General features: G+C 43.9%; 2 long non-coding RNA genes across 2 annotated transcripts; one reads left to right on the plus strand and one right to left on the minus strand.

Annotated features, from left to right (window-relative positions):
• The first annotated feature begins 2405 nt into the window (after window positions 1-2405).
• LOC143824535 (uncharacterized) lies at window positions 2406-4881 on the plus strand. Its single transcript, XR_013226793.1, has 3 exons — window positions 2406-2709; window positions 4130-4240; window positions 4644-4881. It is a non-coding gene; the product is annotated as an uncharacterized LOC143824535 (long non-coding RNA).
• Window positions 4882-4974: 93 nt separating this feature from the next.
• Window positions 4975-6728, minus strand: LOC143824536 (uncharacterized). Its single transcript, XR_013226794.1, has 3 exons — window positions 6658-6728; window positions 5907-5993; window positions 4975-5689 (listed from the first exon to the last, which is right to left on the minus strand). It is a non-coding gene; the product is annotated as an uncharacterized LOC143824536 (long non-coding RNA).
• Window positions 6729-8231: the final 1503 nt, after the last annotated feature.

Below are 8231 nucleotides of genomic sequence, written 5' to 3' on the forward strand. Positions count from 1 at the left end.
GAACAGAATTAGCAGATGAGCAGAACTGAAGAGCCTGCAGGGGAGGCGGGGAGTGAAATTATGCTGGAGTAAAGCAGACAGAGTGAGAGATTAAGGAATGTCTAAGTATGTGAAAGGTTGTCACTTGAAGGAGGGCAGGGAAAGGTTCCTCTTGGCAGCACAGGACCCACAGTAATGGGTTTAAACTACACGGAGAATGATACCGGCTTGATATCAAGGAAAATCTTTCATAGTCAGAGTAGTTCAGCAGTGGAGTAGAATGCCTAAGGAGGTGGGGAGCTCCCCCTCACTGGCAGTCTTAAGCAGCAGTTGGACAGGTACTTATCCTGGATGCTTGAGGCTGATCCTGCATTGAGCAGGGGGTGGGACTAGATGACCTGTATGTCCCCCTCCCACTCTAGGATTCTATGAGTTTAATTCAGCCATGGAATGGGCTGCCTAAGGAGGTGGTAAGCTCCCCCTCACTGGCGGTCTTAAGCAGCAGCTGGACAGATCCTTATCCTGAATGCTTGGGGCTGATCCTGCATTGAGCAGGGGGTGGGACTAGATGACCTGTGTGGCCCCTTCCAACTCTAGGATTCTATGAGTCTAGTTCAGCCATGGAATGGGCTGCCTAAGGAGGTGGTGAGCTCCCCCTCACTGGCAGTCTTAAGCAGCAGCTGGACAGATCCTTATCCTGGATGCTTGGGGCTGATCCTGCACTGACCAGGGGGCTGGACCCGATGGCCTGTATGGCCCCTTCCAACGTTACAATTCTATTGTTTTATTCTATAAAAGGTGTTGTGGCAGACTCAGGAGAATGTAAAGAAAAAGAGACAACAGGACACTGCTTCACAATACAGCAGAATTTTCAATATTTATTTATATTTATATTTATATTTATATTTATATTTATATTTATATTTATATTTATATTTATATTTATATTTATATTTATATTTATATTTATATTTATATTTATATTTATATTTATATTTATATTTATATTTATATTTATATTTATATTTATATTTATATTTATATTTATATTTATATTTATATTTACTGCCACTCCCATCAATGCTGGCTCGTGGCAGTTTACATATAATGAATAAAAAAACCCCATATATCCTAAAACAAATAAAACATTCTAACAATAGAACCCCTAGCCCTAAATTAATTAATAATAAAATTCCAATCACTAAAAGATAGCAGCATAAAAGATTACCCCATAACGAATCACTGAGCCGGCTATGTAGACACACAGCCAATGCTGCTAATGTCAAAAAAGGGGACAGAATATAAACAGGGCTGACACATAATTCTGACCACAGAGGGCGGGGGGTTAGCAGCCTGGGGAAATTATTTTTGAAGACAGATAATAAGGAAGAACTTGTGTTCTGGATCTTCCCCCATTTGTCTGCACATCACCCTCTTCTCCGTATCAGTTATCATGTTGTCCTGGATCTGCAAGCTTCCTCACCCTGGTGGAACTTCAGGCGTGGCATCCTGCCAGGCTTCAAGTTGCCCCCTGCTTACACCGCAATCACCCGCTTTCTAGGAAAAACATGCCTTCTTGATCCACCTCCATCCATCTGCACGTTGACCTCTTCTCCATGTCAGTTAACTTCCTGCCCTGGATCTGCAAGCTTCCTAAGTCTGCTGGAGAAACACAGAATAAGGCATCAAGGCCAATTTGAGAACTCACGGCTCAGCCCGCTCCCATTCCCACTTTCTGAAAGAGGACACCATGAGCCCCAAGGCTAGGACTCCCAGATATCTTTCTACTCCTTTGCTGGGCTAAAAATGTCATCTCGCCCTTCATCCAGAGAGCTGTGAGGGTTGGGGCACGCTTGTCATACTTGGCTTGTCCAAGTGCAAGGTGAAATACTGAAGGCTCAATCACAAACAGTTCCCTTGAGAAGAAAAGATGGAAGGAGCCTAAGGAAGCCAAGGTGGCTCCATACGCAGCTGTCAAATGATCTGAGGAATCAAAAAGAGTCATTTAGGAAATGGAAGGAAGGCCTTATTACCAAGGATGAGTATAAACAAATAACCAATGATTGTAGGGAGAGCGTTAGAAAAGCTAAAGCTCAATAATATTGGGGTTTGATGGTAAAAATACTGAGAGTAATACTGGGATTTTGATTTCTATCAATATCTTAGCTGGGGAAAAATAAAATATGATGAAATCTTTTTTGTGTAAACTGGTCAACTTACACCAATCTCTCAGTCAGAGTTTGTTCATCGGAGTGAGAAAACGGTCTATTAAAGCTGCCAGGTAATAACAGCAGTTTCTAAGTTATTTTCTTCTTACTTCAAATCATAACTTATAACATCTTCTGTAGTAATACTGAATATGTTTATTCACATACTGGAGTTTACTCAAACACAATCTTTAGCGGTAACCATTTCTCTGAGGTAAAAATCTGGTCTTCTGAAATATACTTTCTTTCCCCCTGGTTCACATAAAGTTAACAATCTGGTTATTAGATTGTTTCATTGGATATTCACAACATAGAGGTAGGGATTCCTTTACGTTTACTGACAGAAAAACCTGAGAGAGTCTCACTCACAGCCAACTGCCAAGAGCCAACTGTCAAATGGAGCACTCCCATCATGCACTGCTTCATGCAAGGAGGCAAAACAAGAATCCCAACAAATATGAGCTTAGGCTAACAAGAAGTGCTAAACATAGCAAAAAAAAAGGGTCCTTTAGTTATATTTCAAGTAAGAAAAAGAGTAGGGACTCTGTAGGACGGCTGTGAGGACAAGAAAGTGAAATTATGACCGATGCTGAAGAGAGGGCTGAACTGCTCAACTCCTGTTTCTCCTCAGTCTTCTCTTGTGAGGGAAAGAGTGTTCAATGTGGCAAAAACATATCGCTACAAGGGGGATGGGAATAGTGGCTGAGAATCACTGTGGGGGCAGCCCATAAACACCTAGGTGGATTCCGCACTCAGAAAATTTCACAGCAACGCTTTTTCCGCTGCGTGGAAATTTTCCAATTTTGCACAAAAATCGGGGCTCTTTAGAGGTGCAGATCTGGTGAGATTGCCACCATCAGCGGCAATCATGCTGTTTTTCGCAGTTGGGAAAAACCGTGAATTGTCTCCCCTACCGGGGAAGGGGGGAGCAATTCGCAGCAATCCAATGTGTTTGGTCTGCATCCGAAGTGGCTTTCCACTTCTTTCCCCGCCCTCCGCGTTGCCCTCAAAGACCGAGTCCACCCACCTCCTCTAGTCCCTCCTTTCTGCCCGCCATTTTTAAAATTTATTTTAAAAAGCGCTAGGATGAACAATCACTGTGAAATATAATTATATGTCTAAAAGTCTCTTTCATGGTCGGGCCCAAATGGCGATCATGTTCTCGGGACCACTGCAATCTCTGTCAAGGAGTGTTCTGCAAAATGTTTGGTATTTGAAGAAAAAAATAACATTGCATTAAGATGCACAAGCACATTTATGATATTTTTTCTGGACATTTCCCACCACACCCTATATTTTATTCTCTGGTTTGATACCAAGGAAAGCGAAGAAACGAATAATAAAACCTAAAGCTACCATTTGACAATACATCTCTGCTTATTTTACATCACCCTAATACCATAGACTGCTTTTTCTTCAGAGTTTACCTTTTCCTCCAGGCTTACATATACAGTCTGAAAGTTTATTATTTCTTTCCACCTCCTTTCCCCCCTTAAAACGGCCCATATAATCTAAAATTGGACTTCACTTCTTCTGAATTCCAAATGTGATGCCTTTTGCTTCAAATATGCAAGTTTTGCCATTGTCCCATGGAATCATAGAATCATAGAACAACAAAGTTGGAAGGGACCTCCTGGGTCATCTAGTCCAACCCTCTGCACTATGCAGGACACTCACATCCCTATTGCCCATCCACTGTAACCTGTCCCCCCCTTGAACAGTCTATTATTCTATGATTCTTTATAGAGGGAATGCATGTTGAGTAGGCATCCTTCTACATTAATTGACTGGCTCTTAATTAGGGCCTCTTGTTGGCCAAAACAGACTGGCCAACGGTCTCCAGACTGGTTTCATATTAAAGTGCAATGAAAGTCAAGTGTTGCATACATCCACAGCCAAATTAAAGCTCTGAAGGTCTAAACTGTCTCCCTTTGCCTCCAAAGCTACAAGTTCCGGGGTGACCAAGGTACAAGTAATGCAGGGGGGAGAGGATGATGAGAGTCAGGCAAAGGAGAGTCAGGCAGCACCTCACCTCTCTCCAGATCCAGTGCCAGGCAAGTTTTATCTTGAGAATTTGTAAGGGAGTATGGGAATGGCCATAAAGGATATGGTGTGATTTGCTGGCAAAACAATTTAGTGGACCACACATCTCCTTTATTTCAAAAGAACATCAGGGCAGGTGGAGCCTGAAGGGGAGGGACGGTCCACAATGGTGGAGGGATCCCTTGCAGAACTGAGGAAAATGATACGCTCCCAATGCTACCAGGGTTATGCTACCTGTGCATGAGATAAACATTTCAAGGTTCAAGGAGGTAGCAGGTTACAGTTACAGGGTTGTGAGTGTCCTGCAGGGGGTTGGACTGGATGACTTAGGACGTTTCTTCCAACTCTATGATTCTCTGATTCTATGTAATAAAATGTAACAAGATGAACATTCTCTCTTCCTTTTCCCAACAGTGCACAGAGTTAACTGCCAGCTCAGGATGATTGAGGCAAGGTTGGAGAAGGTGGAGAGGCGAGACAGAGATCTTTCATAGAAAAGTGTCCTGAACTCGGGATGAGTTAGGTGGAGGAGCAGGAGTAAAGTTTCTCGTTGGGATTTTTGTGTTGGGTAACAAGTCTGTTTTTGTTTTTTGTTGTTGTTGGGGTTTCTGGTTATTTGTTACAATTTGTAATTAAAAAATGTATGAATGCATATTTTTAATTTACTGAGACAAACAAACACACACACACAATCACACACACAAACAAAAATGCTTAATATTGAATGACCCAAAACAAAGCATTGTCAACTTTTGGAGAGGGAGGGATGTAAACAGTGATTGCATCCCACTTACAGGTCAAATGTTTTTATAATTGGGCATTTACCTCTCCTGGGCAAGACCAGAGTTCTCTGTGAACCAACACCCTGGCCTATGGCCTCCTGAGGGGGCAGATTTACGTTGTTCAACAATGGAGTCAGTATTGCAGATGCATGGCCGTGCCCAGATGTGCAACTTTTGCCTGTTTCCCCAGGGGTCAGTGTTCCAGCCACATGCCTATGCCCAGCTGTAACACTTGTGCTCGCTTCCTCTGGAGTCAGTGCAGCTCTGGGCTGTGTGCTCTGCCTTGCCATGCTTGACTGGCATGCTGGATGTCAAGCAACACGTCTCTGATGCCAGAAATCACGTCTACTGCTGACCTCATGATGTCATGACATCCCTGAACACTGTCCGATCTCTCTCCCCATCTTCCAGCATGGCATGCAGGTGCTGTTCCTCCCTCTCCATCCAGTGGTCAAGCTTGGTATCTGTGTGCTCATGCTGGAGCCTTGCCTGGTCAAGGATCTGCTGAGCCATATAGCTGAGTATGGCAACTCTTCTGTTTCTCCTCCGCATGTTCTCCAGCTGTGTGTTGACAGATTGCGCAGCAGGACCCTCATCTCGCTCCTCAGCTGCACCCAAGGGAGTGAATTAGGCCACAGAAGCCCTCAGTTCCATGCTTAAACAACAGTCCATTTTTTTCTGGAAAAGAATGTGAAAGTTGGGGTGACATGAATCTTTAAAGGTAGACCTATGCATGTGTTTGTTCACACACTTGTCAGGTTAAACAGTAACAGATAGTTTGTCAAAAACATGGAAGGAAAAGTGGATGGTGGTTGGCTGGGTTGGTAGTTTGGTGGGAGTCATTGATGAGGGCATGGGTTGACCCTATTTGCTCCCTGAAAGTCCAATGTCATACCATTGGGTGCATTTTCCTCCTCCTGTTCTGGCTCTGATCCATTTTAAACTGGATTGCGGGGCTCAGTTGGATCTCCCTGTTGTACGCCTGTAGTGATTTCAAACACAGAGGTATGGATGAACTTCAGTAAACAAATGTCCCAAGGTCCCCATCAGAATTGTGGCCAATGTCAGTTTTCTCCAACAGAACCATTCAGGAATGCTCACTTGGGCACAAGGAAGCCCATTGAAGAAGAAGAGTTGGTTCTTATTTGCTGCTTTTCTCTACTCAAAGTCTACTTTCTGAAAGAGGACACAGTGTGTCCCATGGGTGGCACTCCCAGATAACTTCCTCCCCCATTGCTGGATTACAATGTCACCCCACCCTTCATTGAGAAAGCTGGGGGGGGATGGGGCACGGGACTTCAAGCTTGCCTCAGTTGGCTACTCCCAACAACCTGGTAATTTTGGCATGCTGAGTGACAAGATGGCCCAGAGCCAAGGGACACGCCATATGGCTTAGTGCTCAGGGCTACCAACCAGCGTGTTCCAACCACTGTCTGGTTACCACTAGGCCATAATGAAAGAATCTGATAACAAGGACCCCTTCACTCCTCCTATTTCTCTTTGCCCAGCCAATATAGCTTGCCAGACAGACCCTGAGCATGCCTTCCTCTCAAACTCATCACAAGGTCTGCTTGACTAAGCAACAGAATGGGGGTCAGGAGTGGTGAGGAGGGAAGGGATGGGAAGGAGTTGGGAACAGTGCTCACCTCTTTTAAAGTTGACAACTATCTTGAGGGCTTGCGGGCACACTTCATAAAAACTCCCCCGAGAAGTCCCTGCAAGGAAAACACAGGGTGAGCAGGGCTAGCTCCTCCATTGGGAATATCCCAGGCTCCTCTGCTGCCTTTGGTTGGCCAGCTGGCAGCTGCAGGCTCACGTCCATTGGTTTCAAGCTGTGCATTACTTCCCCCTTCATCCCTCAACCACACACACCAACAAAATCTTGGTTAGGCAAAATCTAGAGATTGTTATTGTGGTATGACTCTGAATGATGACGTTAAGGACTGTATGACAAAATGGGCTTGAATCCTTGGAAAGAACTGAAGTCTCACTCAGTGGGAGGCATTGTGGGGCAAATTAATGTACTAAAAGTCATATGCTAACAGAAAACTGTGATAAAATGGTTTTTAGGTAGTATCCTGCTTCTCAAGATAGAGCAAGAATTGCAAAGAGTTCTAACGGCCAATGCCAAAAACAGCAGGATATAGATGCATCATTTTAACACATCTGGTGGATTTGCTAGAAAACCTGGAAATGCTGGATTATGATTCACGAGGAGAGGCAAAAGAGATTGAAAATGAAATTTGCACTGGATCCAAAATGGACGTTACAAAATATGATCAGTAATCATATGAAAATGTATAATGACCTTGTTAAATGCATGGCAAGAGCAACTGCTATGATCCTTTATGCAGCAAGATAGAAAAAAGAATCCTTACCAGATACTACTGACTGGTTAGACAAAATGTTGGAATATGGGATAGTGGCAAAACTTGCATATTTGAAGCAAAAGGTATCAAATTTGGAATTCAGAAGAGAAATAATCGACTTTCAGATTGTGAAAGTCTGGAGGGAAAGATAAACTCTGAAGAAAAAGCAGTACATGGTCTATGCTATTAGAGTGATGTAAAAGAACAAGAGATGTACTGTCAATTGGTAGCTTTACATATTATTTTTCAGTTATTCGCAGAGCAGTTCTATAATATGCAAGCTGGAGTGTTTCTCTATATATTGAACAAAAAAATTCTACAAAAAAAAAAAAGTCCCTTTCAGCCCCTGCCTTCTAGTCCCCAAGAAGGCTGCAAAAAACAACAGAGGAGCATGAAGCAGAAAGCAGGGGTTTAAGGGGATGACCCTGAGTCGCTTTCAACCCCTGATGTCCGGTCAAAACATGAACCACCAAGAACTCTTGAAAAGTTCATGGAAGTTTGTGATGGCAGGCTAAAAATAGTCATGAACTTGAATTGGTGAGCGGGTTTGTGCCCACGCCTATCCCTCGCATTTACTCTCCATCCATACACTGTCAAACTCTGTCCAGCAGAACAAATGGGCACCCTGCTCCGCCCAGCTGAAGGGTCGGGCACTGTGCGCTTTCCATCTGAATGGACTAGCACTCTGGCCCTGTCCATGTGATCATGTCCATGTCTCTCAATCCCTGTTTGTCAGAACGAATGAGCACCCAGGATTCCATTCACTCACACTCTCACTCTCCACCCCTATACAATCCACTCCCCCCAGCTTCCTTCCACCTATGTCCACCCCTACCCCCGGCCAACCGCCA

Source organism: Paroedura picta, chromosome 15 (genome assembly GCF_049243985.1).
Source record: "Paroedura picta isolate Pp20150507F chromosome 15, Ppicta_v3.0, whole genome shotgun sequence".
NCBI lineage: Eukaryota > Metazoa > Chordata > Lepidosauria > Squamata > Gekkonidae > Paroedura > Paroedura picta.